The sequence below is a fragment of the Rhineura floridana genome, chromosome 19 (genome assembly GCF_030035675.1).
Source record: "Rhineura floridana isolate rRhiFlo1 chromosome 19, rRhiFlo1.hap2, whole genome shotgun sequence".
NCBI classification, from domain to species: Eukaryota; Metazoa; Chordata; class Lepidosauria; order Squamata; family Rhineuridae; genus Rhineura; species Rhineura floridana.
This window is the reverse complement of record NC_084498.1, coordinates 7,022,936-7,045,042: the sequence shown is the minus strand read 5'-3', so window position 1 is coordinate 7,045,042 and position 22,107 is coordinate 7,022,936.

Here is a 22,107-nt window from a genome sequence, read left to right as displayed (position 1 = left end):
ATCTGTCTGGCTTAGCTGCATTGCTATTGTCTAATTGTATTATTTTAAACTGAGTTTGAATTATTTTAACTGTATGTATGAATGGTTTTAATACTGTAAATAGTTTAATTTGATTTTAATCTAGACTTTTGTATGTTTTAATTATATGTGTGCTGTGATGTTCCTATATTAATGTATATATGGTAAGTGTTGGTTGTTTAGAAGATACATGGTAAGTGGAGTGAAAGAGGAGGGGGAGTGAATGGGCAGTAGAATGCTAGATGATTGGCTGAGTGTTTAAAATGGCTGAACGTATAAAAGGAAGAGTGAGAGTGGAATCTGGGGGGAGAAGAGAAAGAGTGGGTTGCTTGGTGGGGTTTGAGAGAGTGGTTTGCCAGGAGACAGTGGAGAAGGAGGGGGGTGGAGTTCGGATTAGTATTGAGTAAAACCATATGCTTATGTGCCTTAAAAAGAAATCTTGTTAATCTTGTTAGCTTTGTTATCTTTAATAAATACTTAATTTGGTTTACCAAAGGCCTGATCCTTGGCTGGGGTTTCACAGACCAGAAGGGAGGGTAAGGTAATGACCAAGGCTGAAGGGAAACTGTAACAAATGGTGGCAGCGGTGAAGAGAATAACAATACCAGTATTCAGAGTCTCTGGGAATACTAGTATTAGGACGTGACTGGTGGTTGCCTAGCAGGGGGATCTGTTGAGATCTGTGCTAGAGCGGGGAGAGAAACAATAAAAAAGGACAGTCCAGACTGGTGGAGTCCCTGGTGGTGCCTAGTGACAGGCAGTAGCCATGCGCAGGTAGGAACCTGACAGGGAGAGCCAGGGAAGGGCGTCACATGTGCTTTTATCTGGAAGCCGCCGTGAGTTCCAGTTTTGGGAAAAGGGCGGGGTAAAAATAATGATAATAAATAAATAAATGAGGCAAGGAATAAAAGGAACATGGCGGTTGGAGGCTACTACTGACCACCCAATCAAAGAGAAGCAAATTGCCAGTGTTTCAAGAAGGCATGGTGTAATGGGAGATTTCAATTACCCCAATATCTGTTGGGAGACAAACTCCTCACTTGTTGGAGATAACTTTCTCCTACAGAAAGTGGAGGAAGCAACTAGAAGATCAGCTATCCTTGACTTGATTCTAACCAGCAGAGATGACTTGGTAGATGAAGTGGCAGTTATGGGAACTTTGGGGAAAAGTTACTACTTTATACTAGAGTTCTTGATTTTAAAAGAAGCAAAAGCTGAGAGTAGCCATACCCGTCCATTTTGAATCAGGCACACTTCACTCCCAATACTTCCTCCAGGAAATTCAGTCCCGCTGCTGACACCAGTGTTGCACACCACCCCAATTTCCAAGTGATGCAAGGCTTCCAGGGGTTCCTGCCTTTACCCAGAGTTTTGTTTTCTTGGAAAGAAGATCAACAGAGACTATAGGATATATGGTTTTTTATTTACACATATTCCAACCAGAGTTTAAGATGAAGGGCTTCACAGCATTATCAATCCATCAGATCATGCTCCCCATTGCCCATAGCTTTGGGTGTCCAGACCAAGCAAGCCTGTATCTCCAGTTCCTAGCCTTTCTTCAGACTAGAATAAAAAAAGCACAAGCCTGACCTTGGCTCCAGGAAAGGGGGGCCTCCAGCCAGGTGATGGGGGAGGACGGCCACTCCCTGAAAGGAGTTCCAATAGCTCCCTTTGGGTATGTGGATTGACCATTTGATAAGTCCATTAACCTACAGGCTAGCTTAACAAATGAAACTAGCCTGTCCGGTAGTATAGGTTTCCTGCTTGCATATCCCAACTTCAGATACAAGATTACAGGCTTGAAGGGGACACAAAGAAACCATCTATCTCATCCCTCAATCCCATAACACTAGTGTACACAGCAATATTTATATTCCTCTAGGGCTGTTTTCATCCTTTGCCATCAAGTAATTAAGAAAAAGAAGAAGAAGAAATAGTCATTATGGTTGTGAGGATAGTGAGTGCTTTAAAAAAATAAAGGATAGCCATTTGTTCAGATCACTTTCAGTTATGTTTTTATTTCACCCTTTAGCAATAAGCACCCAATCCTGCTCTACTCATTTTAATAACTGCAGAATAAACAACTCTTCTTACTGCAGGCAAACAAACATGCTTCTTTATTGCTGCCTGGCAAAGCATTTTTAAAGTAATAGTTGTGTGCCCAAATTTATTTATTTATTTATTTATTTAATTAAGCTTATATACCGCCCGACTAGCAACAGCTCTCTGGGCGGTGAACATTAAAATGAAGAATTTTAGTCTGCTTGCCTGCTGCATAAGCAGAATCTAGCAGTTTAGAAAACTGAACATGCTCATTTGATCAACATATGCAGCTCTACCCCTTATCCATACACTTTCAGTTGCATCAGCAAGGAGAAGCAGCTTTCTTCTCAGTTGCCTGTTTCTCAGGATATGTGTCTTAAGTGGTGAACGCAGTGGGAAGGTCTGCCTGTCCATCATGGAGGATGGAATAAAAGGGTTTGATTCCTCCAAACACTCCCTCCCCTGAACACATACAGATACAAGATATAAAACACTCCCTCCCCTGAACAGATACAAGATATAAAAGCAAACCTCTCTGTAGAATAGGCAGTGATACTAGCATTTGCATTTTTCAACCCTGTACCCACCTTGTTCAATGGTGCTTACTCCTAAGTACAGTTGCATTGGAATGCAGCCTCACTCACCCTGTTGCCTCACTGCAACTCAGAACTCAGAAAAGGCTAAAATTCAGAAAAGGCTAAAAAGTATTTTTTGATACCCTTCTTCAAAATAACTGGCAGGCATCTCCCCACCAAAGATCACCCTACTTCCATCTCCCCAGGGATAGTCAATGCAGTGGGGGTGTAACCTTAAGACTAATAGGAATGGAACAGCTACCCTGTCTAATGCTACCACAGCTTGCCAGATCTTTAGAATTCACTGCACTTTTATTTTATTTTATTATTGAAGTCTCCTTCATGTTCCAGCCTTTATCACAGAAGGCTGCATTTTCCCTCTCTCTGATCGGATATGTGAGAATCGGTGTACTAAAGACACTTCTTACATGCTCAGACATGCTCCATTTAGATAAGATGATTGACAGAAATAATATTGAAATCTTGATTTCTATCTGTGTTAAAAGTTGTATGATTTTTATAGTACTGCAGTGACTTGTTTTATGTTGGCTGCGTTCTTATTGTTTTTACATTGGTTGTGCATTTTTATTGTTTTTACCAAGTTTAAGCTGCCCTGAATGCTGTTCTTAACAGTGGAAAGGCAGGATATAAATCCTCTTAATAAATAAATATTCCATAATTATACAGCCACAAAAGTGGCTGTATAGTATAGCCAGTGTGGATTTTTCGCATTCTGCAATGTTAAATTGAAAACACCCCCTATGTCATTCTGATATGGTGCTGAAGTTGGTTCCTAGTTCCCAGTTCCCAGTTCCTTATTTGCTTGAAAGTTCAAAACACTAACAAAGAAGAAAAGTTGACAGCTACATCAACTTCACAATCACTGTGATTGGGGGACTCTCCCCGTCAAGAATAAGAATACATTTATGCAATCAAAATCATCAGGCTTCTGAGATTATCATAAATACCATAAATACATAATGATGTCATAAAATCATAAAAAATAAGTAACTGGGGGTGCCCACCCCAAAATCTGCTCTGGGCCAAGACAAATCATACACCCCATGAAAGGGGAGGGTGTCGTCTATGAGATGCCACAGCATCCCACCTGGCCCAGAGCTTTTGTACATATTGGTTGTACGTAGATGCCCTCATCCACGCCCTGCAGAAGCTCTGGGCCAGGCAGGATGAAGTGGTATGTTATAGAGGACACCCTCCCCTTTCCTGAGGTGCATGATTTGTCCTGGCCCAGAGAAGATTTTGGAGTGGGCACCCCAGTTACTTATTTTTTCCTGTATTTGCCTGCTTTGGTTTTGCATAGATGCCCTCATCTGTGCTGTGCACCCATCAGAAGCTCTGGACCAGGTGGGATGCAGTGGCACCTTGTAGCGGACACCCTTCCCTTTCCTGGGGTATATGATTTGTCCTGGACCAGAACGGATTTTGGGGTGAGTACCCCCAGTTACTTATTTTTTTCTGCCTGTTTTTTGTCTATTTTGACTTTGCATTGATACACCCGTGCGTGCCCGGTGCCAAGCAGAAGCTCTCGGCTGGACGGAACGCACTGGCATCTCGTAGAGGACACCCTCCCTTTTTCTGGGGTATATGATTTGTCCCAGCCCAGAGCAGATTTTGGGGTGGGCACTCCCAGTTGCTTATTTTTTCCTGTATGTTTTTCTCTGCTTTGATTTTCCATAGATGCCCTCCACCATGCCCTGTGCCCAGCAGAAGCTCTGGGCCAGGTGGGACGGAGTGGCATCTCATAGAGGCTACCATTCCCTTTCCTGGGGTATATGATTTGTCCTGGCCCAGAGCAGAGTTTGGGGTGCGTACCCCAGTTACTTATTTTTTTCTGCGTGTTTTTGTCAATTTTGAGTTTGCATTGATGCACTCGTGCATGCCTGATGCCCAGCAAAAACTCTGGGCCAGATGGGATGCACTGGCATCTTGCAGAGGACACCCTCCCCTTTCATGGGGGGTATGTTGTGTCCCGGCCCAGAGCAGATCTTGGGGTGGGCACCCCTAGTTACTTATATTTTATGATTTTATGACATCAATATGTATTTATGATAATCTCAGAAGCCTGATGATTTTGATTGCATAAATGTATTGTTACTCTTGACAGGGAGAGTCCCCTGATCACAGTGATCACAGGGTACCCCAACGTATATTTTGAGGTTCAGAGACATGTTAAATCTGGCTTGAAGTTGGTGTAGCTGTCAACTTTTCTTCTTTGTTAGAAGAAACAAATAAGGAACTGGAAACGGAACTAGGAACCAACTTCAGCGTCATCATTCTGATACTTCCCATAAACTCATTTCAAACCAAAACCTTACAAAATTTATAGTCCTGAACTCAGAAACGCTTGCTTAACAACCCTGTAAATTTTCATGGTGATACACAAAACAGTCAGAGAGAACAGAGAGTTCAAAGTCTAAAAAGAGAGAAAAAAACTGAGAGCCCTTTTGAATTTTTTTCTGTCAGAGTTCTCATAATCTGTTGAAATTCATTAAAAATCAGCCATGTTCACAGAGTACCTGTAATCCTATTACTGACCTTGTCTTCATTGTCTGCAGTTTAAAAGTTAAAAAAATGCCTGGAAATTTTGGCTTGAACCCAATGATCTGTAAAAACCAACTGTCAGTGTTCTAAAAGCCAGACTCAGAGCTGCTGAGATTGGCTAATCAGGGGGCCACACCCACACCAGACTTTGATTTCACTGGAGACAGTCGTGGCTTCCCTCAGAGAATCCTGGGAAGTGTAGTTTGTGAAAGGTGCTGAGAGGAGACTCCTATTCCCCTGACACAGCTTAACACAACCCCTGACACAACCCTAACCCTTCAGTGGCCAGAGTGGTTTAACAGTCAGCCACTCCGATTGCAGGTCTGTGAGGGGAACAGGGCCTCTCCTAGCAACTCTCAGCACTCTTCATTAACTACACTTCCTAGGATTCTTTGAGAGAAGCCATGACTGTCCAAAGTGAAATAAAGGCCTGCTGTGGATGTGGCCAGGGACAGCTTTGGTTTAAATTTGTGCCTGCTGTAGAATAACAAGGTGAGGGAAACGCTGAAAAGCAGTGATACTGTTCACAATGTTTTCCTTTTGGAAAGGTAAGGGGCTTCCCCTCTGCCCAGTGCCCACCCACCCAATCTCCTCCCCTCCCTGCCCCTCCCCATGGTCAGTGTTGGACGATGACCTGGGAGACCAGGGTTCAAATTCCCACACAGCCATGAAGCTCACTGAGTGACCTTGGGCCAGTCACTGCCTCTCGGCCTCAGAGGAAGGCAATGGTAAAACCACCTCTGAACACCGTTTACCACAAAACCCCTATTCATAAGGACGCCATAACTCACGATCGACTTGAAGGCAGTCCATTTCCATTTTCAAACATGATTGCACAGAAATAAATCCCATTGAACTCAAAAAGTATGCAAATGATCAAACCCACCCTCCCTTCTCCTCCCTCTTGCCCCTTCCCTCCCCTTCCATTGCCCCTCCCTCCCCATTCCAATCCCCTCCTTCCCCTGCCCCCTTCCCATGGTCAGTTTTACTCCTTTGCTCCCTCCGCTACGCTCCTTCCCCTTACCCCTCCCCCTCGTAAATCCCCCTGAACTCAATAAGCATGCAAATGATCAATCCATTCTCAGCAAACTTGCACAGGATCCCATTTCTTACCTCCCGGATTAAAAAGCAGAGAAATTCACTAATAGGCAAAAAAAAACCCTTGCAGTTTAAGAATATAGCTATAGCCACAGATATTTCTATCAAACTTTACAAAGCAGGGAAATTGGGTGGCTATAGTGAATGCACCAGGGGAGCAGGAAACGTGATCTCTCCTCTCTGAGATATTGTACTGCCCTACAAATTTGTCAAAATGCAAGCACAATTTGGATTGGTCTTTCACAGTCCAATGCATTTCCTGTGTAGCTTGGAAGAATTTGATAACATGTGCCTCTGAGCATATGATGAGTGCTGGCAACACCTGCAATCAGCCCAAATAACAGAAACAAGACATGTGCTGTGCTGTGCTGGTCTCGTTTGAGCAGGGAGGAAGCAACAATATAAAGACAGTTGATGTAGTTCAGATATTCACTTTAAATATGTTTGATTTACTTTGTAATTTTAGTGAAGTTTCCTATGGTAAAGTATTTTCTTTTGCTTTCTGTTTCTGTGAATATGTGAAGTACAGCAATGCTTCGTACAATTTACATTAAAAACCTCCAAAAACAATTATTGGGTAATATGCAAATTTCTAGGTGTGCTTTATGTTTTGAATAGGCCATGCCCATATAGCAGGATGAAAAAATGCATCTTGGCCAGGCCACGTTTGCTCTACGTCTCCATTCTTCCACTCCAAGCCTTGGGGAAATAATAATAATAATACCCATTTCTCTAAAACCTTGAATCTTCAGATCAAAATAAATCACACTAAATATTATAGTATACAATACCATAAATATACATATTAAAGTCACGTTTTCTATTGTATTAAAATAACTCTTTTCTACAGTAGGGCCCTGCTTATATGGTGGGTTAGGGACCAGGCCCCCACCGTAAAGCGGAAATCGCTGTAAAGCGGGACCCATTGACTTTAATAGGTCGTGTCGCACAAAAATGATGCGAAAATGCCGCAAAACAGCAAAATCGGCTTTAAAATGGGGAATTTCCCAATTGAAAGCCGCAGCACCAGCGGAACGCTGGAAAGTGGGGCCCTACTGTATATAATGAGTTTCTGGATGGGATTTGCATTTCCGTCGGTTGGTGTTTGGACCTAACTTACAGTACCTGGCATTTTGTAGGTCACACTGATTTCACTTAGTGAGCGAAATTCATGAAGCTACTTTATCCTTTATAGAAATATAATTAATAATAAATAAATAAATAAATAAATAAATTTGCATCCAAACCTGCAGCTGTGATATAAAATCAGACTGATTACAATATGTTGCTACTTAAGCAACGTAGCTGTTGGAAAAAACAAACTTGGCTTCGCAAATATGTATGCCTTCAGCCTGCTATGCTTTAAGCTACTCTAGTTAATGAAGGATGGGCATGGTCCATTAAAAACACAAAGCACACTTAAAATTTGCATATTTTTATTTAATTCACCTCCTACTGTTTTGTGTTGTGCAGCCTGAGACACTCCTCATGTCCGTTGGACACTATTCTGCACAACTGGCAGTGCCATTATTCCACAATTGTTTTTGCAGCTTTTTTTTAGTGTTGCAAAGTGTTGCTATACTTCACATATAGTATTCACAGAAACAGAAGCAAAAGAAAAGAATTTACCATAGGAAACTTCACTAAAATTGCAAAGTAAATCAAACATATTTAAAGTGAATATCTGAACTACATCAACTATCTTTATATTGTTGCTTCCTCCCTGCTCAAACGAGATCAGCACAGCACAGCACAGCACGTCTTGTTTCTGTTATTTGGGTTGATTGCAGGTGTTGCCAGCACTCATCATATGCTCAGAGGCACATGTTATCAAATTCTTCCAAGCTACACAGGAAATGCATTGGACTGTGAAAGGCCAACCCAAATTGTGTTTGCATTTTGACAAATTTGTAGGGCAGTACAATATCTCAGAGAGGAGATCACGTTTCCTGCTCTCCTGGTGCATTCACTATAGCCACCCAATTTCCCTGCTTTGTAAAGTTTGATAGAAATATCTGTGGCTATAGCTATATGCTTAAACCGCAAGGTTTTTTGCCTATTAGTGAATTAAAAATTAAAATAGTTTAATGATCACCTTGAAAACAAGTAGGATGCAAATGACAGATATTCCACAATTGCCTCAGACATTGGTTGAAGGCTTTGAGTTTTAATTTAGAAACACTTATCCTCCAGGTATACAGTGAATTTAGCTTCTCGGCCAAGAAGGCAGAGTCTCTTTTGTGGCTGTCACTTCTACCCATTGAATGCATACTACAATGTTGGCCTGTGCTGAGGACGTTGGGTTTTTTTTTCAGAAGAGGAAGAAGAACTTGTGAAGAATGTGTGGGCAGCTTTCAGTGAGGCAGAACAGAAATCTCTTTGTTATGTTTACTTTTTTGCACAATCTTACGGTTTCAAGATCCTGTGAAGAACCTGGAATGTAACAATATTGGCTCCAAAGAGTTCAGTGTTATGAAGAGCCTCCATTCAAAATTGAAGAGAAGAGAGGACAAATTCTATGGAAGCCCAAGTTATTTTGGACAATGTGTCTTCAACTGACTACAGAAAATTCAGAGAGGAAGCCTTTAACTTTAACTTTAACACGGTGCATTGAATACCTGAAAAAATGGTATGATGTTGAAATATCACTTTTTAAAAAACAAATGTCAGTGCTCTCACTTCACAATGATGTGAAATGGGCAGATTTACAGACTCTTGCTACAGCACTCCACATTGAGATTGACATAGACTTGTGATTGTAAAACATATATAATAAGGGAAAATAAATAATAAATGAATAAATAAGGGAAAAGGAGCAGAACACAGGTCAGAGACGGATGGAGGTTTCCAGAAAATGCCAGAGGGTAGTGGCAGCCATATGAATATGGCTCTTGCACACTTTTCATTCCTATGCCTAATGCCTACTGTGAAAGGTTTCAGTGTAATGATACAACTGTGGACCAAGGACAGAAACAGGCTAAGTGATACTGTGAAAGATGAGCTTCGGGTGAAACTGAACATTAACATGACCTGTGCAGAATTTCTAGACTTCTTTTAAAAGAACCTGGATCTGCTAAAAACAGCAAGAGGGCCGCTCAAATATAAATTTTAAAAGCAGGAAGCTGAGGATAAGCCAACCAAGCTTAAAGGTAAAAACATCATAGTATATTTCAAGTATTTTAGTATGAGCATGCTGGCCACCCAGCTGCTGACAGAACAAGCTTAAGAGGGTGACAGAAATGGCCTCTGCTAGTGATTCTCTTTGAAAAATCTCCCAGGGGTTTACTGTGTTGTTTTTTTAATTAAAATTCATAATTTTTTTAATTTTTACAAAATGACATGCATGGTACACTGAGAGAGAGAAAAACACAAGAAAGAACAAAAATAATATAAAATAAATAAACAAAATAAATGAAAGGGGGTAAAGGTCTGGTTTTCAAGTTTGGGTTTAAACAGTAAATTAAAGAGGTGAAATTGTGTTCGTGAATTTATACTGGTAAAGCAACATATAGAAAATCAATCTCAGCTTGAAAAAAATCTCCAGGAATTTTCTCAGCCAGAGTTGGCAACCCTATGTGTGATAACGAGTAGACACACACTCTTGGCTTGCTGAGTAACAAAGAACACTTGACTTGGCTTGATTACAGTTAATTTTCAACTAACAAATACAATATATTACATGCCCCCAAAGTCCACATTTCCCTCTCTTAGTTAAAAGATTATTCACAGCTAGGCCCTGAGGCAGTTGAAGAGATAAGAGTTTGAGCAGGCTTTTCTCATGTTTAATGTGTGCTCCAGTTTGTTGTCAGATTCACAGGATTCAAAAAGAAATACATAGCCCGTCATGACTTGGAAAAAATTCACTCTCCATTCTCTCTCAGCATAATTATCCTATTTATTCCATCCTCTTTTAATGAGGGTGGACTGCTGTAGGATCAGAAAACATATTTAAATAATAGTAATAATTTTAGGCCCCCATAAAATAAAATGGTATAAGTAAAAACATTACTGTACAAAATACATTAATTGTTCTTACAGTATGTCCACAGTAGGACACAAATAGGCATGTCAGTAAAATAAAAATTTAGCAAATAAACTAAAAATAAGCAGACAGATTATCAGGGAAGACAAACACAGTACTGGAACCTGGTTAAGGCTGTGTTGGGGTGGCTTTCAAGGACTGATGGAGTGGGAGCCTTTCTAGCAGGGGCTTGAACACGGGCAGACACCCCCCCCAAGTCACATGGCTTTTCTTCTTAGAGACACATGTGAGGGACTTCTTGTAATATTTGCAAGAGTTGAAATGAATCACAAATGCTCATTAGAAGGAACAAACTTTACTTAACAGTCTGTTGCAGCATAACCAAGAACTCTGCTTTCGTTTTTCTACTAGTCCCTCTCCCAACTGATTCCCCCATACAACTATATCTAATTCATTTGGGTTCCGACTCACATTACACTTCTTTTCCATACTTTTGGATTTGGATTGGCTAAGTTGTGCAGAGACCTGATTAGTGTCCTGCCTGAACCCACTGAAGTCAGATACAAACACTAAGGTGTGTTTTTTTAGTAGATATTGTTGCGTGCCTCCCCCAATCTCCGAGCAGTGAGATTTTCAGGGTCCCTGCGCTCCTCCAGGGTTTGGTTTCCTTTGGGAAGAAGGTCAGCGGAGACTGCGGTGTCTTTATGAAATATGGTTTATTTATTTACACACATTCCAACCTGAGCTCAAGGATGGAGGGGTTCAATGCATTGGCAGTCCAATATCCAGCTTTTTCATCTGGGTTGCAGGAGGCACCCCAAAGGCCATGGTGCAGAGCGCCAGTCTCTCTCTGCCTTCCAGTTCCCAGCAATTCTCTAGACACACTAAAACTACAAGCACACTTCTGCTAGCTGCCAGGAGGTGGGGGGGGAGGCTGTCCTGCAGAGTTTAAATGACAAAAGGGGTCTTCCTGGCCCATTCTCCGTTGCTGGGCAACTGATAGAGCCCATTTTCTTACCTGGCCACTCTATTTGATTAACAGATTCATCTGGCTAGCAGAGCCAAACCCCCAGGGCATAGGATTCCAAATCAGAAGCTGGAAAGGGGACCCACAGAAATCATCCATCCCAACCACCATGCTCATAACAATATAATGGAAAGTTTCAGTTCAGAGCACTTCATGTATCAGGTTACAGACTACACAGGAATCAGCTTCGTTACTAAGGAAGACTAGGCATGATTACACTGCACTAAGACATTGCAGCAACGCCTCCTCACCAACCTTAAGTAAGGATGGGCGGGCATTGAACTTGTGTGGACTGTCACTGCAGCGAGTGTGCAAGCAGACAAGCACTCCTTCTCAGAGGGATAACGAGAGGCTGTTGAGATTGTTGGTATCACCTCCTTTGAGTCTGGGGGAAGGGTGGCTGGACTGCCTCCATGAGGTCCTCCCCAACAGGAGGAGGGGGGCTGCACAGTGGTGGAGCGGGCAAAGAAAGGTGGGGAAAGGTAGGTGGGGAAAAAATCTTCCTGACTGGGACCGGTGTCCTCACTGGTTACTGGATCTATGGGGCAGAACTGTCACTGGCTACAGCACAGGAACTCACTGGCTGCTGCGCACCTGAAGACATGTTACTGGCGTCTCCTTCCCACTCAAAGTCTGACTCCTCTTTGTTCTTGCCACCCCATAGCCATTCCACAGGGCTCATGACAATTAACCAGAGAACAGGAAATTGACAGAAATGCCTCCCTAAGCTTCTGGAGGTTCTCAGAAGTATAAAATGTCTGTGAAACAGGAAAGAGTGTATGGCTTTGAGGCGGGAGGTTTAAAATGGCTTGACCTCCTTGTGAGGGCTGTGCCACTGCGAAGAGTCTTCTAGCATGCTTCCTTGCCCATTCTTGCTGATTGGATCTCATTGTAGTGAATGGAGGTCAGTCAACCACGGAAAAGACTCTTCTCAGTGGTAAACACAATCCCCTGTCATGATAAAGGTCTTCCAGGGATGTCTGTTGTTGTGATAGCCATGAGACCCAATCCAGTCAAGTGTCAGAATTGGAGAAGTTCGGGGATCTCCTGTGCAGGTGCGCACACACACACACACACACACACACACACACACACACACACACCACACACACACACACACACACACACACACACACACACACACACACACAGAGTGCCCAGCCACAGTGTTTTTAACAGGAATATTTCCTGATGGGGATAATTCTGCCCAGTAGCTCTTTTGGGGAATCAGGTTCGGATACCAGTGTGGGTGGCAACAATCTCTTACTAATGATAGGTAACAAGAAAGGTGGAAGGCAGCCACTTGGATATGTGTGAAGAGGCTATAGCCAAAGAAAGAATGAAAGAATGAGAGGGAAATGTCTTAGCCACTGCGAAGAGTCTTCTAGCATGCTTCCAGAGTGCCCAGCGACAGTGTTTTTAAAAGGAATATTTCCTGATGGGGATAATTCTGCCCAGTAGCTCTTTTGGGGAATCAGGATTGGATACGATCATGGGTGGCAACAGTCTCCTATTAGTGATAGGTCACAAGGCACAGACACACACACACACACACCCAGAGAAGCTATACTTCTGTTTGCTTGAATTTCAACTATTTCTCTAAATTGACTGTATGGGTCTTTCCTTTCCTGCATAATAAACTTCCTCGATATACACACAGCTAGTCTTTCAGCTTTTTTGGCCATAATGTGGGGGCCTGGCAGTGGAGGTAACGCATTGTCATGTGATGCCATGGTAAACATTTCTACATGTTAATGTTTTCATTCTGGACCCATAGTAAAAAAAAAAGGCATGCCACACAAAACATTGTGTTCAGCAACGCCCCTACATCTCTCCCCCCCCGCAACGGTTACTCTTTATTTATAAATTAAAGCTACAAACAATAGCAAAAAAAACCCAGCATGTGTGTTGTGCAGTTTGGAGGACAGACTGTCTTGATCTAGACTCTCTGTGCTTTCTGACCCCTGTGCAGGTCTCCTTGGTTTAAAGTCCCACCTGAAGGCCCACTTTCAGTACAAAAATGAAGAAAGCAGGGGACTGCTTTTCCTTGACCATTTTTTGTGTAAGGCAAGATTAAGTCCACTGAGAAGACTCTTCTCAGTGGTAAGCACAATCCCCTGTCATGACAAAGGTCTCCCAGTAGCTCTTTTCGTGAGTCAGGTTTGGATTCCAGCCAATTGCTTGAATACTAGAAACAGTTCTGCATGCAGCACAGAAGATCTTTGTAAGTGATGGGGTTTGACCAGTTCCTGCAAAGTGCTGTGTTTATGACATATGTTTCATTTGTTTACACACATAGCCACCTCGGCTTAAGATGGGGGTGGGGAGAGGTATGAGCATCAGCAGTCCATGAGATCTCTTATTTGAACACACTTCAAAACATGCTTTGAGGTATTGCTTTGGAGGCATCTTGTTAAACACTTCAGTGACAGCACGAATTAAAGCCTAGCTGAAGTCACATTCAACTTTTTGTGGTCTGAGATGTTGTCCAGTCACCTTTAGCATGTTCCTTGAATACAATGCCAGCCAGTGTGAAATAGTTGGAGTGCTCTGTTCAGAAGTGAGCATCTCTGCTACTGGAAGGATGTGTTCGATGGCTTCGTTATGCACAAAGCATAATACAAAATACGGTGTTTCACTGAAGGCGGTCACTCGACTAAGGACCCTGTGGCATCAAGATACAGCTTGCATAAACCCGCCCTCTGAAGATCACACAAAAGATGTAATTGAACTTCCATGTACATGTGCAACGTAAATGGTGATACAGCATAGCAATGTTCTGTTTGATATGGTGCTATTTCTGAAGCGTCTTGCTTCTCTTCTATGTTAACACAGTCCTGAGAAAGGTTTTGATCGGTGCATCCTTCAAGGTTTCCCTCACTGGACATTTTTTGCAAGACTGCAGTACTTTTCACTTCATTATAGTTGCCAGCTATTATATTAAACATTGGCTTATAAGTGTGTTCCTTAGGCAAGTTGGTGTTTCTCCCTTAGTTTTTTCCCCCAATTCCTTCCTTCCTGGGATACGTGAATGCCTTTTGTATGACTGGTCAATGGTGTGTCTGAGTGATGTTTATTATCATCCTTCTTTGGTCTCTCTTTAATAGTAATTTGTAGCCAAATACAGCCATCAAATTTACATTTTGCTTTTCTATGCCAGAATGGGGCATTTATTTTTTGTCAGATCTTCCTTTAAATCAATTATATTTGAAAGCAAAGAGACAAAACATGTTCTTTTCCTCCAACTGTTTTGCTAACGTACCAGCCCATCCGTTCTGTAATCCAGATTGTGATTTGCTCAAGTATCTCTCTCTTCATTCAGATGTATTTAAAGTTACAATAAACGATGATGGGCATGTTGCAGCAAACACACCTTTTCTGTAACGTTGAATTGATAATCGTCTTCTCTTCATCCCTTGTATGTGTTAGAAAAGCAGTGTGTTTGCTGCAACATGCTCCCCATCGTTTATAGTAACTTTAAATACATCTGAATGAAGAGAGATAAACTCGAGCAAACACACCTTTTCTGTAACGTTGAATTGATAATCGTCTTCTCTTCATCCATTGTATGTATTTCAGAGGACATAGAAACTAATATGTGATGTTCGTGGACATTCTCTTGAAATTCCTTCCCTTTGAATGTTGATTGCGATTTGCTCGAGTATATCTCTCTTCATTCAGATGTATTTAAAGTTACTATAAACGAGTATCTCTCTCTTCATACAGATGTATTTAAAGTTACTATAAACGACAATGGGCATGTTGCAGCAAACACACCTTTCTATAACGTTGAATTGATAATCGTCTTCTCTTCATCAGTCATATGTGTTTCAGAGGGCATAGAAGCTGATATGTGATGTTTTGCTAACGTACTAGCCCATCCGTTCTGTAATCCAGATTTGCTTGATTATATCTCTCTTAATTCGGATGTATTTAAAGTTACTGTAAATGATGATGGGAATGTTGCAGCAAACACACCTTTTCTGTAACGTTGAATTGATTATCGTCTTCTCTTCATCCCTTGTATGTGTTTCAGAGTGCATAGAAACGGATATGTGATGTTCGTGGACACTGCAGCAAAAACGCCTTTTCTGTAACGTTGAATTGATAATCGTCTTCTCTTCATTCCTTGTATGTTTCATGGAAACGGTGTGTTTGCTGCAACATGCCCATCATTGTTTATAGTAACTTTAAATACATATAAATGTAGAGAGATATACTTGAGCAAACACACCTTTTTTGTAACGTTGAATTGATAATCTTCTTCTCTTCATCCCTTTTATGTCTTACAGAAAAGGTGTTTGCTGCAACAAGCCCATCATTGTTTATAGTAACTTTAAATACATCTGAATGAAGAGAGAGATACTCGAGGAAATCACAATCTGGATTACAGAACGGATCAGCTAGTACGTTAGCAAAACAGTTGGAGTAAAAGAACATATAAAAGAAAATATATTGCTGTATCACCATTTACGTTGCACATGTACATGGAAGTTCAATTACGTAATCCAGATTGTGATTTGCTCAAGTATATCTCTCTTCATTCAGATGTATTTAAATTTACTATAAACGATGATGGGCATGTTGCAGCAAACACACCTTTTCTGTAACGTTGAATTGATGATCATCTTCTCGTCATCCCTTGTATGTGTTTCAGAGGGCATAGTGATGTTCTCAGACGCAAAGAGAAGGAATTTCAAGAGTGTCCACGAACATCACATATCAGTTTCTATGCCCTCTGAAACACATACAAGGGATGAAGAGAAGACGATTATCAATTCAATGTAACAGAAAAGGTTTGTTTGCTGCAAAATACCTATCATCGTTTATTGTAACTTTCAATACATCTGAATGAAGAGAGATATACTCGAGCAAAACACAATCTGGATTACAGAATGGATATACATGTGCAACGTAAATGGAGATACAGCAATATATTTTATTTTATATGTTCTTTTGATCCAACTGTTTTGCTAACGTACTAGCCCATCCGTTCTGTAATCCAGATTGTGATTTGCTCGAGTATCTCTCTCTTCATTCAGATGTATTTAAAGTTACTATTAACGATGATGGGCATGTTGCAGGAAACACATCTTTTCTGCAAAGTTGAATTGATAACCGTCTTCTCTTCATCCCTTGCAGTGATGTTCTCAGACCCAAAGGGAAGGAATTTCAAGAGTGTCCATGAACATCACATATCCGTTTCTATGCCCTCTGAAACACATACAAGGGATGAAGAGAAGACGATTATCAATTCAACGTTACAGAAAAGCTGTGTTTGCTGCAACATGCCATCATCGTTTATAGTAACTTGAAATACATCTGAATGAAGAGAGATATACCAGAGCAAATCACAATCTGGGCTATAGAACGGATAGGTAGTACGTTAGCAAAACAGTTGGAGCAAAAGAACATATGAAAGAAAATATATTGCTGTATCACGATTTACATTGCACATGTACAAGGAAGTTCAATTACATCTTTTGTCATTCAGATGTATTTAAAGTTACTATAAACGATGACGGGCATGTTGCATGAAACAAACCTTTTCTGTATCGTTGAATTGATAATCGTCTTCTCTTCATCCCTCATATGTGTTTCAGAGGGCCTAGAAGCTGATATGTGATGTTTTGCTAACGTACTAGCCATCCGTTCTGTAATCCAGATTGTGATTTGCTCGATTATATCTCTCTTCATTCGGATGTATTTAAAGTTACAATAAACGATGATGGGCATGTTGCATGAAACACACCTTTTCTGTAACGTTGAATTGATAATCTTCTTCTCTTCATCCCTTTTATGTCTTTCAGAAAAGGTGTGTTTGCTGCAACAAGCCCCTCATCGTTTATAGTAACTTTAAATACATCTGAATGCAGAGAGAGATACTCGAGCAAGTCACAATCTGGATTACAGAACGGATGGGCTAGTGCTTTAGGAAAACAGTTGTAGCAAAAGAACATATAAAAGAAAATATATTGCTGTATCACCATTTACGTTGCACATGTATATGGAAGATCAATTACATCTTTTGTCATTCAGATGTATTTAAAGTTACTATAAACGATGATGGGCATGTTGCAGCCAACAGACCTTTTGTGTAACATTGAATTGATAATCGTCTTCTCTTCATCTCTTGTATGTGTGCTCCAACTGTTTTGCTAACGTATTAGCCCATTCGTTCTGTAATCCTGATTGTGATTTGCTCGAGTATCTCTCTCTTCATTCAGATGTATTTAAAGTTACTATTAGCGATGATGGGCATGTTGCAGGAAACACACCTTTTGTGTAACATTGAATTGATAATCGTCTTCTCTTCATCCCTTGCAGTGATGTTCTCAGACCCAAAGGGAAGGAATTTCAAGAGAGTGTGCACGAACATCACATATCAGTTTCTATGCCATCTGAAACACATACAAGGGATGAAGAGAAGACGATTATCAATTCAACGTTACAGAAAAGGTGTGTTTGCTGCAACATGCCCATCATCGTTTGTAGTAACTTTAAATACATCTGAATGAAGAGAGATATACTTGAGCAAATCACAATCTGGGCTACAGAATGGATGGGCTAGTACGTTAGCAAAACAGCTGGAGCAAAAGAACATATCAAAGAAAATATATTGCTGTATCACCATTTACGTTGCACATGTACAAGGAAGTTCAATTACATCTTTTGTCATTCAAATGTATTTAAAGTTACTATAAACGACGATGGGCATGTTGCAGCCAACAGACCTTTTCTGTAAAGTTGAATTGATAATCATCTTCTCTTCATCCCTTTTATGTGTTTCAGAGGGCATAGTGATGTTCTCAGACGCAAAGGGAACGAATTTCAAGAGAGTGTCCACGAACATCACATATCAGTTTCTATGCCCTCTGAAACACATACAAGTAATGAAGAGAAGACGATTTTCAATTCAACGTTACAGAAAAGGTGTGTTTGCTGCAACATGCCATCATCTTTTATAGTAACTTTCAATACATCTGAATGAAGAGAGAGATACTCGAGCAAATCACAATCTGGAATAAAGAACGGATGGGCTAGTACGTTAGCAAAACAGTTGGAGTAAAAGAACATATAAAAGAAAATATATTGCTGTATCACCATTTACGTTGCACATGTACATGGAAGTTCAATTACATAATCCAGATTGTGATTTGCTCGAGTATATCTCTCTTCATTCAGATGTATTTAAATTTACTATAAAGGATGATGGGTATGTTGCAGCAAACACACCTTTTCTGTAACGTTGAATTGATGATCGTCTTCTCTTCATCCCTTGTATGTGTTTCAGAGGGCATAGTGATGTTCTCAGACGCAAAGAGAAGGAATTTCAAGAGAGTGTCCACGAACATCACATATCAGTTTCTATGCCCTCTGAAACACATACAAGGGATGAAGACAAGACAGTTATCAATTCAACGTTACAGAAAAGGTGTGTTTGCTGCAACATGCCCATCATCCTTTATTGTAACTTTAAATACATCTGAATGAAGAGAGATATACTCGAGCAAATCACAATCTGGATTACAGAACGGATATACATGTGCAACGTAAATGGAGATACAGCAATATATTTTATTTTATATGTTCTTTTGCTCCAACTGTTTTCCTAAAGCACTAGCCCATCTGTTCTGTAATCCAGATTGTGATTTGCTCGAGTATATCTCTCTTCATTCAGATGTATTTAAAGTTACTATTAACGATGATGGGCATGTTGCAGGAAACACATCTTTTCTGCAAAGTTGAATTGATAATCGTCTTCTCTTCATCCCTTGCAGTGATGTTCTCAGACCCAAAGGGAAGGAAATTCAAGAGCGTAAACAAACATCACATATCAGTTTCTATGTCCTCTGAAACACATACAAGGGATGAAGAGAAGACGATTATCAATTCAACGTTACAGAAAAGCTGTGTTTGCTGCAACATGCCATCATCGTTTATAGTAACTTGAAATACATCTGAATGAAGAGAGATATACCAGAGCAAATCACAATCTGGGCTGCAAGAACGGATGGGCTAGTACGTTAGCAAAACAGTTGGAGCAAAAGAACATATGAAAGAAAATATATTGCTGTATCACGATTTACGTTGCACATGTACAAGGAAGTTCAATTACATCTTTTGTCATTCAGATGTATTTAAAGTTACTATAAACGATGACGGGCATGTTGCATGAAACAAAGCTTTTCTGTATTGTTGAATTGATAATCGTCTTCTCTTCATCCCTCATATGTGTTTCAGAGGGCCTAGAAGCTGATATGTGATGTTTTGCTAACGTACTAGCCATCCGTTCTGTAATCCAGATTGTGATTTGCTCGATTATATCTCTCTTCATTCAGATGTATTTAAAGTTACAATAAATGATGATGGGCATGTTGCAGCAAACACACCTTTTCTGTAACGTTGAATTGATAATCGTCTTCTCTTCATCCCTTGTATGTGTTTCAGAGGCATAGAAACGGATATGTGATGTTCGTGGACTCCAGCAAACATGCCTTTTCTGTAACGTTGAATTGATAATCATCTTCTCTTCATTCCTTGTATGTGTTACGGAAACGGTGTGTTTGCTGCAACATGCACATCATCGTTTATAGTAACTTTAAATACATCTGAATGAAGAGAGATATACTCGAGCAAACAAACCTTTTCTGTAATGTTGAATTGATAATCTTCTTCTCTTCATCCCTTTTATGTCTTTCAGAAAAGGTGTGTTTGCTGCAACAAGCCCCTCATCGTTTATAGTAACTTTAAATACATCTGAATGCAGAGAGAGATACTCGAGCAAGTCACAATCTGGATTACAGAACAGATGGGCTAGTGCTTTAGGAAAACAGTTGTAGCAAAAGAACATATAAAAGAAAATATATTGCTGTATCACCATTTACGTTGCACATGTATATGGAAGTTCAATTACATCTTTTGTCATTCAGATGTATTTAAAGTTACTATAAACGATGAAGGGCATGTTGCAGCCAACAGACCTTTTGTGTAACATTGAATTGATAATCATCTTCTCTTCATCTCTTGTATGTGTGCTCCAACTGTTTTGCTAACGTACTAGCCCATTCGTTCTGTAATCCTGATTGTGATTTGCTCGAGTATCTCTCTCTTCATTCAGATGTATTTAAAGTTACTATTAACGATGATGGGCATGTTGCAGGAAACACACCTTTTCTGCAACGTTGAATTGATAATCGTCTTCTCATCATCCCTTGCAGTGATGTTCTCAGACCCAAAGGGAAGGAATTTCAAGAGAGTGTGCACGAACATCACATATCAGTTTCTATGCCATCTGAAACACATACAAGGGATGAAGAGAAGACGATTATCAATTCAACGTTACAGAAAAGGTGTGTTTGCTGCAACATGCCCATCATCGTTTGTAGTAACTTTAAATACATCTGAATGAAGAGAGATATACTTGAGCAAATCACAATCTGGGCTACAGAATGGATGGGCTAGTACGTTAGCAAAACAGTTGGAGCAAAAGAACATATCAAAGAAAATATATTGCTGTATCACCATTTACGTTGCACATGTACAAGGAAGTTCAATTACATAATCCAGATTGTGATTTGCTCGAGTATATCTCTCTTCATTCAGATGTATTTAAATTTACTGTAAAGGATGATGGGTATGTTGCAGCAAACACACCTTTTCTGTAACGTTGAATTGATGATCGTCTTCTCGTCATCCCTTGTATGTGTTTCAGAGGGCATAGTGATGTTCTCAGACGCAAAGAGAAGGAATTTCAAGAGAGTGTCCACGAACATCACATATCAGTTTCTATGCCCTCTGAAACACATACAAGGGATGAAGAGAAGACGATTATCAATTCAACGTAACAGAAAAGATTTGTTTGCTGCAAAATACCTATGATCGTTTATTGTAACTTTAAATACATCTGAATGAAGAGAGAGATACTCGAGCAAATCACAATCTGGATTACAGAACGGATGGGTTAGTACGTTAGCAAAACGGAGTAAAAGAACATATAAAAGAAAATATATTGCTGTATCACCATTTACGTTGCGCATGTACATGGAAGTTCAATTACATAATCCAGATTGTGATTTGCTCGAGTATATCTCTCTTCATTCAGATGTATTTAAATTTACTGTAAAGGATGATGGGTATGTTGCAGCAAACACACCTTTTCTGTAACGTTGAATTGATGATCGCCTGCTCGTCATCCCTTGTATGTGTTTCAGAGGGCATAGTGATGTTCTCAGACGCAAAGAGAAGGAATTTCAAGAGAGTGTCCACGAACATCACATATCAGTTTCTATGCCCTCTGAAACACATACAAGGGATGAAGAGAAGACGATTATCAATTCAACGTAACAGAAAAGGTTTGTTTGCTGCAAAATACCTATCATCGTTTATTGTAACTTTAAATACATCTGATGAAGAGAGAGATACTCGAGCAAATCACAATCTGGATTACAGAACGGATGGGCTAGTACGTTAGCAAAACAGTTGGAGTAAAAGAACATATAAAAGAAAATATATTGCTGTATCACCATTTACGTTGCACATGTACATGGAAGTTCAATTACATAATCCAGATTGTGATTTGCTCGAGTATATCTCTCTTCATTCAGATGTATTTAAATTTACTATAAAGGATGATGGGTATGTTGCAGCAAACACACCTTTTCTGTAACGTTGACTTGATGATCGTCTTCTCGTCATCCCTTGTATGTGTTTCAGAGGGCATAGTGATGTTCTCAGACGCAAAGAGAAGGATTTTCAAGAGAGTGTCCACGAACATCACATATCAGTTTCTATGCCCTCTG